Source organism: Oncorhynchus gorbuscha, linkage group LG18 (assembly GCF_021184085.1).
Source record: "Oncorhynchus gorbuscha isolate QuinsamMale2020 ecotype Even-year linkage group LG18, OgorEven_v1.0, whole genome shotgun sequence".
NCBI lineage: Eukaryota > Metazoa > Chordata > Actinopteri > Salmoniformes > Salmonidae > Oncorhynchus > Oncorhynchus gorbuscha.
In genome coordinates this window covers 77,782,987-77,792,579 of record NC_060190.1, presented here as the reverse complement: position 1 = coordinate 77,792,579, position 9,593 = coordinate 77,782,987, and positions in this window count along the sequence as shown.

The following is a 9,593-nucleotide window of genomic DNA, read 5'->3' as shown; positions in this document are numbered from 1 at the left end:
TTGCCTGTGGCGATTCTCAATCAGAGTCAGGTGCTTGTCGTTGTCTCTGATTGAGAACCGTATTTAGCCTGTTAAGACTCTAGGGGCAGTATTTCATTTTTGGATAAAAAGACGTGCCCGTTTTAAGCGCAATATTTTGTCACGAAAAGATGCTCGACTATGCTTGGAATTGATAGTTTTGGAAAGAAGACACTCTGACGTTTCCAGAACTGCAAAGATGTTCACTGTGAGTGCCATAGAACAAAATCTACAGGCAAAACCAAGATGTTTGAGTGACCAGGAAATCAACAGGATTTCTGGAGGCACGTTTTCCATGATCTCCTTATATGGCTGTGAATGCGACAGGAATGAACGGACACTTCCTATCGTTTCCCCCAGGTGTCTGCAGCATTGTGACGTATTTGTAGGCATATCATTGGAAGATTGACCATAAGAGCCTACAATTACCAAGTGTCCCGCACGGTGTCTGCGTGGAAATTGGTGCGCAAAAGTCAGGTACCAGTATTTTTCCATCCGAATCAGAGAAGAATGCACGCTTCCAGGGAAGGGATTTCAATGAAGAGATATATGACAAAACACCTTGAGGATTGATTCAAACAACGTTTTCCATGTTTCAGTCGATATTATGGAGTTAATTCAGAAAAAAGTTTGACGTTTAGGTGACTGAATTTTCGGTTAGTTTCGGTAGCCAAATGCATAGTAACAAAACGGAACGATGTGTCCTACACAAGCATCTTTCAGGAAAAACTGGACATCTGCTATGTAACTGAGAGTCTCCTCATTGAAACATCTGAAGTTCTTCAAAGGTAAATTATTTTATTTGATCCCTTTGCTGGTTTTTGTGAATGTTGCGTGCTAAATGCTAACGCTAAATGCTAAGCTAGCTATCACCACTCTTACACAAATTATTGATTTTCTCTGGTTCTAAAGCATATTTTGAAAATCTGAGACGACAGGATTGTTAAGAAAAGGATAAGCTTGAGGACAGGCATATTTATTTCATTTAATTTGCAATTTTCAGAAATCGCTAATTTTGCGTTATGGTAATGAGCTTGAGGCTGTAGTCACGATCCCGGATCCGGGATGGGGCGGACTAAGAGGTTAGACAGCCTGACTTTCGCTGTGTATTTTGTGGGTGTTTGTTCCTGTCTCAGTGTTGTAGTCACCAGATAGGCTGTAATATGTTTCACGTTTCGTTTGTTGTTTTCATATACAGTTATTTCATGTACCGCGATTATTTTCATTAAAGTCATGAGTAACCTACACGCTGCATTTCGGTCTGACTCTCTTCATACAACAGACAAACGTCGTTACAAAAAAATGGTCAGATGAAGCAGATGCTAAACTACAGGACTGTTTTTCTATCACAGACTGGAATATGTTCCGGGATTCTTCCGGTGGCATTGAGGAGTACACCACCTCAGTCACTGGCTTCATCAATGAGTGCATCGATGATGTCATCCCCACAGTGACTGTACGTACATACATACCCCAACCAGAAGCCATGGATAACAGGCAACGTCCGCAATGAGCTAAAGGCAAGAGCTGCCTCTTTCAAGGTGTGGGACTCTAACCCAGAAGCTTATAAGAAATCCCACTATGCCCTCCGACGAACCATCAAACAGGCAAAGCGTCAATACAGGACTAAGATCGAATCGTGCTATACTGGCTCAGACGCTCGTTGGACATGGCAGGGCTTGCAACCAATACTGACTACAAAGGGATGCACAGAGATGTTTGATCGGGTTCAAATCCGGGGTCTGTCTGGGCCACTCAAAGACAATCAAACTTTTTCCAAAGCCACTCCTGCATTGTCTTGGCTGTGTGCTTAGTCTTTGTCCTGTTGGAAGGTGAACCTTCACCCCAGTCTGAGGTCCTCAGCGCTCTGGAGCAGGTTTTCATCAAGGATCTCAATGCACTTTGCTCCGTTCATTTTTGCCTCAATCCTGACTGGTCTCCCAGTACCTGCCACTGAAAAACATCCCCACAGCATAATGCTGCCACCACCATGCTTCATTGTAGGGATGATGCCAGCTTTCCTCCAGACGTGATGCTTGGCATTCAGGCCAAAGAGTTCAATCTTGGTTTCATCAGACCAGAGAATCTTGTTTCTAATGGTCTGAGAATCTTTAGGTGTCTCCACGAGGGCTGTCATGTGCCTTTTTTCTGAAGAGTGACTTGCGTCTGGCCATTCTACCATAAAGGCTTAATTGGCCTGATTGGTGGAGTGCTGCAGAGATGGTTGTCCATCTGGAAGTTTTCCCATCTCCACAGAGGAACTCTAGAGCTCTGTCACAGTGACCATCGGATCTTTGGTCACCTCTCTGACCAAGGCTCTTCTCTGCCGATTTCTCAGTTTGGCCGTTCTTGGAAGAGTCTTGGTGGTTCTAAACTTCTTCCATTTAATAATGATGGAGGCTACTGAGTTCTTGGGGACCTTCAATGCTGCAGAAATGTTTTGGTACCCTTCCCTAGATTTGTGCCTCGACACAATCCTGTCTCAGAGCTCTACTGACAATTCCTTTCGACCTCATGGCTTGGTTTTTGCTCTGACATGCACTATCAACTGTGGGACATTATATAGACAGGTGTGTGCCTTTTCAAATCATATCCAATCAATTCAATTTACCACAGGTGGACTTCAATCACGTTGTTGAAACATCTCAAGGATGATACATAGAAAGAGCATGCCCCTAAGCTCAACTCTGAGTCTCATAGCAAAGGTTCTGATTATTTATGTAAATAAGGTATTTCTGTTTTTTCCTTTTAATACATTTTTACATTTGCGATTTTTTTACATTAATTAAATTTCTACCAACCTGTTTTTGCTTTGTCATTATGGGGTGTTGTGTATAGATTGCTGCGGATTTTGTATTTATTTAATCCAATTTACAATACGGCTGTAACATAACAAGATGTGGAAAAAAGTCAAGGGGTCTCAACACTCAACACAAGCTCTGTTTTTCAATTAATTGGCAAGTGAACTAGAACAGTCTACAGCACCCTACTAGAATCTGAAGTCAAGTGCATAATGTTTGCTGATGATCTGGTGCTCTGTCCCCAACCAAGTAGGGCCTACAGCAGCACCTAGATCTTCTGCACAGATTCTGTCAGACCTGGGTCCTGACAGTAAATCTCAGTAAGACAAAAATAATGGGGGTTCCTAAAAAGGTCCAGTTGCCAGGACCACAAATACAAGTTCCATCTAGACATCATTGCCCTTGAGCATCACAAAAACCTATACATACCTTGGCGTAAAAATCAGCGCCAAAGGTAACTTTCACAAAGTTGTGAACAATCTGAGTGACAAGACAGGAGCGGCCTTCTACACGATCAAAAATAACATAAAAATTGACCAATTAGGACCGGGCAAAAAATACTTGAATTTGTTATAGAACCCATTGCCCTAAAAGGTATGAGGTCTGTGGTCGGATCATCCAAAGGATCACCTACGAAGAATTCACAAAATGAGACAATCACCAAATTGAGACTCCACATGCAGAATACTGCAAAAATATCCTCTGTGTACAACACAAAACACTGCATACAGAGCAGAATTTGTCCGATACCCGCTAATTATGAAAATGCAGAAAAGAGACGATAAATTCTACATCCAAATAAAAGGAAGCGATTCACAAACCTTCCATAACAAAGTACTCACCTACAGAGAGATGAACCTGAAGAAGATGCTAAAATCGGCTTCCTACTGACCATACCTCTGTCCGTAAAAAACATTATAGTTTGATTACGTTTTAGGGTATCGGAGGAGTAAACAGAAACGTATTTTGACTTGGTGAAACAATGTTTAGGGGTAGATTTTCAGATTCCTTTCCTTTCTGTTGAACGAGTAGATTACTCAAATCGATGGTGCCAACTAAACCGACTTTTTGGGATATAAAGAAAGATTTTAGCTGGGACCCTTTGGATGACAAATCAGACGAAGATTTTCAAAAAGTAAGTAAATATTTCATCGTTATTTGTGAATATACGAAACCGTTGGAAAAATATTTTGATATGGGGCACCGTCCTGGAACAATCACATGGCATGTTTTTGCTGAAATAGCTACTGTAAATCGAACAGTGCAGTTAGATTAACAAGAATTTAAGCTTTCAACCAATACAAGACCCTTTTATGTACATAAATATGTAATATCCATAATTGTTATGATTGCAACTGATGACTGCACCTGATGAGTGCAACTGATGACTGCAACTGATGACTGCAACTGATGACTGCACCTGATGACTGCAACTGCGTTGGTGATTGCAACTGATGACTGCACCTGATGACTGCAACTGCGTTGCGCTTTTTTGCTAATGTTTACTGACACCGGCCATATTCAATGGGTGTTGAGCATTCGCAAATTCGTCAGATATTCTTCACTCTGGCACACAGATTAGAGGGCTCTGAAATCAGAGTGAATTTTCCAGCTATGTCCATCAACAGTTGCCTCAATGGCATTCTATTAAAATGGATACTAGCATGTAGCAAGCTAGCTAGCTAAACAATGAACCATAATCCCAACTCATGACATTACTACCCTGCATGAACATGCAGGTAGCTAACCTACCAGGTTCAATGTCCGCAAGCTAATGTTAGGCTATAACTAGCCAAGCAAATGGCTCTGAGATACTACTAATAATATCGTGAACGTAGCATTAGCAAGCGACAATACACTAACTTGACGTGGTAAAAGCATCAAAAGAAATAGAATAGAAATAGAAATGTAATATCTGAAAATGTAGCAAGACTATCTTACCCGTACATACCTTAAGGGAACATTATTGGACAATGTGTATATGGTTTGTCCGATGCCAATGACTTCCCATTCATTTTTGTCCAATACAGGGGGATATTCCCGTACACATGGAATGGATTCTTCTCTCTTCACGGATACCATGGTTGCCTTTAGTTTGAAGATGTAATCCGGAGACAGGTGTTTTCTAAATCTCCTTAGCTATCATACTCAAATTCCACTGTTTTCGAAACTAGATTCTCCAGAAAGTGGAGAGCAACACTTATGCAGATCTACAATGTGATATATATATTTTTAAAGCCTTGTCAGGCAGGATTACCTAGACATACTGACCAGCTCAAATAGACAGAAGCGTGCTACATGGCTACAGACCAATCCAAACTCATTTCTCGGCATGTCCAACCCACTCATTATCTCAGCCAATCATGGCTAGCGGGAAGGTTGCTGACTTCTGTGGCTAAACAAACTCATAATTTAACAATTTTATTTGTATTTACAGATGGCATACAAGTTCATTATTAAGGCACATGAATGTTCATATATTCCAGAAGACATTTCTGACCCAAAAATGCATTTTGATTAAAAATGCATTTTGATGCATTTTGATTCCTGTGAAATAGCGACCCACTACATACTAGTTTCCTGAAACGAGTCACATTTTGGAGACCCATATTTCCCTCAGATTACAGACCCACAAAGAATTTGAAAACAAACCCAATTTTGATAAACTCCCATATCTACTGGGTGAAATACCACAGTGTGCCATCACAGCAGCAAGATGTGTGACCACAAGAAAAGGGCGACCAGTGAAGAACAAACTTTCCCTCTTGTACTTAAACTATTTGCACATCAACACCCTGCATAGACATAATATGACATTTGAAAATGTCTGTATTCATTTGAAACGTCTGTGAGTGTAATGTTAACTGTTCATTTGTTTTATTGTTTATTTCGCTTTTGTTTATTTTCTCTTTTACTTGCTTTTGGTAATGTTATTCATATGTTTCCCATGCCAATAAAGCCTGCAAAATGAAAATTGAATTTAGAGAGAGCGAGAGAACGAAAGAAAGAGAGAGAGAAAAAGAGAGTGTGGTAGAGAGAGCGTAGAGTGGAGAGAGCGAGAGTGGGGTAGAGCAAGAGAGAGAGAGAATGAGAGAGAAAAAAGAGAGAGTGGGGTAGAGAGAGAGTAGAGTGGAGAGAGCGAGAGTGGGGTGGAGAGAGAGAGTACACGTTTCCAATGCCAATAAAGAATTTAATTGAATAGAGAAAGAGAGAGAGCGAGAGGAGGAAAGGACATTCCTTCAAGTGCCCTGTTCCCTTCCCTGTTCCTTCCTTCCTTAACTTAAGAGCTTCAGGCAATTAAGTTAAACAATAACCAGGTTTAATCTGACTAACCATTCTGCCTGTACAGTCAATGACCTGCTGTGTTCGCTGTACTGTACCACTAAGGGAATAGAAAAACGTCCTCAATGTTATATCACATTTTCACTAAGTCCCAGGATGTTTCTTCGTCTCATTTTAAGTACTAGGGGAGCAGAGAAAGAGAGAAAATCAGAGAGTGAGAGACTGCGATAAATGGAGAGAGCGAGACAGAGAGCAAGACAGAGAGCGAGACAGAGAGCTAGACAGAGAGAAAGCAAGACAGAGAGAGAGAGACAGGTAGAGAGAGAGACTGGTAGAGAGAGAGACGGAGAGAGAGAGAGACAGTAGAGAGAGAGAGACGGAGAGAGAGAAAGAGAGACATAGAGAGCCAGAGAGAGCGAGAGAGAGAGGGACAGAGAAATAGAGACATAGAGAGAGACACAGAGAGACAGAGAGATTGAGGAGAGAGAGAGACAGGTAGAGAGAGAGACAGGTAGAGAGAGAGAGACGGTAGAGAGAGAGAGACAGGTAGAGAGAGAGACAGGCAGAGAGAGAGACAGAGACAGAGAGACAGAGAGACAGAGACCGTACAACAGACCATTTATTCACCTTGCACACCCTAATTGACAACCAAACAAACCAAAACAAAGGCAAAGTCTTCTCATGCTTTGTTGATTTCAAAAAAGCCTTCGACTCAATTTGGCATGAGGGTCTGCTATACAAACTGATGGAAAGTGGTGTTGGGGGTACAACATACGACATTATAAAATCCATGTACACAAACAACAAGTGTGCGTTTAAAATTGGCAAAAAACACACACATTTCTTCACACAGGGTCGTGGGGTGAAACAGGGATGCAGCTTAAGCCCCACCATCTTCAACATATCAATCAACGAATTGGCGCGGGCACTAGAAAAGTCTGCAGCACCCGGCCTCACCCTACTATAATCCGAAGTCAAATGTCTGCTGTTTGCTGATGCTCTGGTGCTTCTGTCACCAAACAAGGAGTGCCTACAGCAGCACCTAGATCTTATGCACAGATTCTGTCAGACCTGGGCCCTGACAGTAAATCTCAGTAAGACCAAAATAATGGTGTTCCAAAAAAGGTCCAGTTACCAAGACCACAAATGCAAATTCCATCTAGACACTGTTGCCCTAGAGCACACAAAAACTATACATACCTTGGCCTAAACATCAGCGCCACAGGTAACTTCCACAAAGCTGTGAACGATCTGACGGACAAGGCAAAAGGAACATAAATTTCAACATACCAATTAGGATCTGGCTAAAAATACTTGAATCAGTCATAGAGCCCATTGCCCTTTATGGTTGTGAGGTCTGGGGTCCGCTCACCAACCAATACTTCACAAAATGGGACAAACACCAAATTGAGACTCTGCACGCAGAATTCTGCAAAAAATATCCTCCGTGTACAACGTAGAACACCAAATAATGCATGCAGAGCAGAATTAGGCCGATACCCACTAATTATCAAAATCCAGAAAAGAGCCGTTAAATTCTATAACCACCTAAAAAAAAAGCGATTCCCAAACCTTCCATAAAAAAGCCATCACCTACAGAGAGATGAACCTGGAGAAGAGTCCCCTAAGCAAGCTGGTCCTGGGGCTGTGTTTACAAACACATACACCCTACAGAGCCCCAGGACAGCAGCACAATTAGACCCAACCAAATCATAAGAAAACAAAAATATAATTACTTGACACATTGGAAAGAATTAACAAAAAAACAGAGCAAACTAGAATGCTATTTGGCCCTACACAGAGAGTACACAGTGGCAGAATACCTGACCACTGTGACTGACCCAAAATTAAGGAAAGCTTTGACTATGTGCAGACTCAGTGAGCATAGCCTTGCTATTGAGAAAGGCCGCCGTAGGCAGACATGGGTCTCAAGAGAATACAGGCTATTTGCTCACTGCCCACAAAATGAGGTGGAAACTGAGCTGCACTTCCTAACCTCCTGCCCAATGTATGACCATATTAGAGAAACACATTTCCCTCAGATTACACAGATCCACAAAGAATTCGAAAACAAATCCAATTTGGATAAACTCTCATATCTACTGGGTGAAATACCACAGTGTGACATCACAGCAGCAAGATTTGTGACCTGTTGCCACGAGAAAAGGGCAACCAGTGAAGAACAAACACCATTGTAAATACAACCCATATTTATGCTTATTTAATTCATCATGTGTCCATTAACCATTTGTACATTGTTAAAACACTGTATATATATAATATGACATTTGTAATGTCTTTATTGTTTTGAGAGAGAGAGGGGGACGGACGGACGGACAGACAGATAGATTACAGCGGAGACCTGGCTCTCTGTCAGACCTATATTGGGAGGTTTTCTACATGAGATGAGCAATTTGTTGCATTTCAACCACCAATCAATGGCTTTATGTCGTTTGGATCTGCTATTTGTTTTGGGAGATTACGTAATGCATTGTTTACTTTGATTTGATACAATATTTTGTCGCGAAAAGATGCTCGACTTTTGTGTTCCAATGTCTCCTGTAAATGTGACAGGAATGAGGCTTTCTGTCGTTTCCCCAAGGTGTCTGCAGCATTGTGACGTGTTTGTAGGCATATCATTGGAAGATTGACCATAAGAGACTACATTTTATTTACCTGGTGTCCCGCCCGGTGTCCTGTGTCGAAATTATTGCATAATCTGTAGGTCCATGCGCGTTCCATTTCTTCAGAAGAGAAAGTCAACTGTCACGAAGGATTTATCGTCGATAGATATGTGAAAAACACCTTGAGGATTGATTCTAAACATTGGTTTGCCGGTGACTGTGCATATATGATAAACAGAGTAGCAGCAACGTAAAAGAGTGGTTGGGGGGGCACACAATGCAAATAGTCAGGGTAGCCATTTGATTACCTGTTCAGGAGTCTTATAGCTTGGGGGTAAAAACTGCTGAGAAGCCTTTTTGTCCTAGACTTGGCACTCCGATACCACTTACCATGCGGTAGCAGAGAGAACAGTCTATGACTGGGGTGGCTGGGATCTTTGACAATTTTTAGGTCCCTCCTCTGACATTGCCTGGTGCAGAGGTCCTGGGATAGCAGACAGCTTAGTCCCAGTGATGTACTGGGCTGTACGCACTACCCTCTGAAGTGCCTTGCAGTCAGAGGCCTGAACAATTGCTATTCCAGGCAGTGATTCAACCAGTCAGGCTCTCGATGTTGCAGCTGTAGAACATTTTGAGAATCTCAGGACCCTTGCCAAATCTTTTTAGTTTCCTGAGGGGGAATAGGCTTTGTCGTTCCCTCTTTCCAACTGTCTTGGTGTGTTTGGACCATTCTAGTTTGCTGTTGATGTGGACACTGAGGAACTTGAAGCTCTCAACCTGCTCAACTACAGTCCCATCGATGAGAATGGGGGCGTGCTCAGTCCTCCTTTTCCTGTAGTCTAACAATCATCTCCTTAGTCTTGGTTAC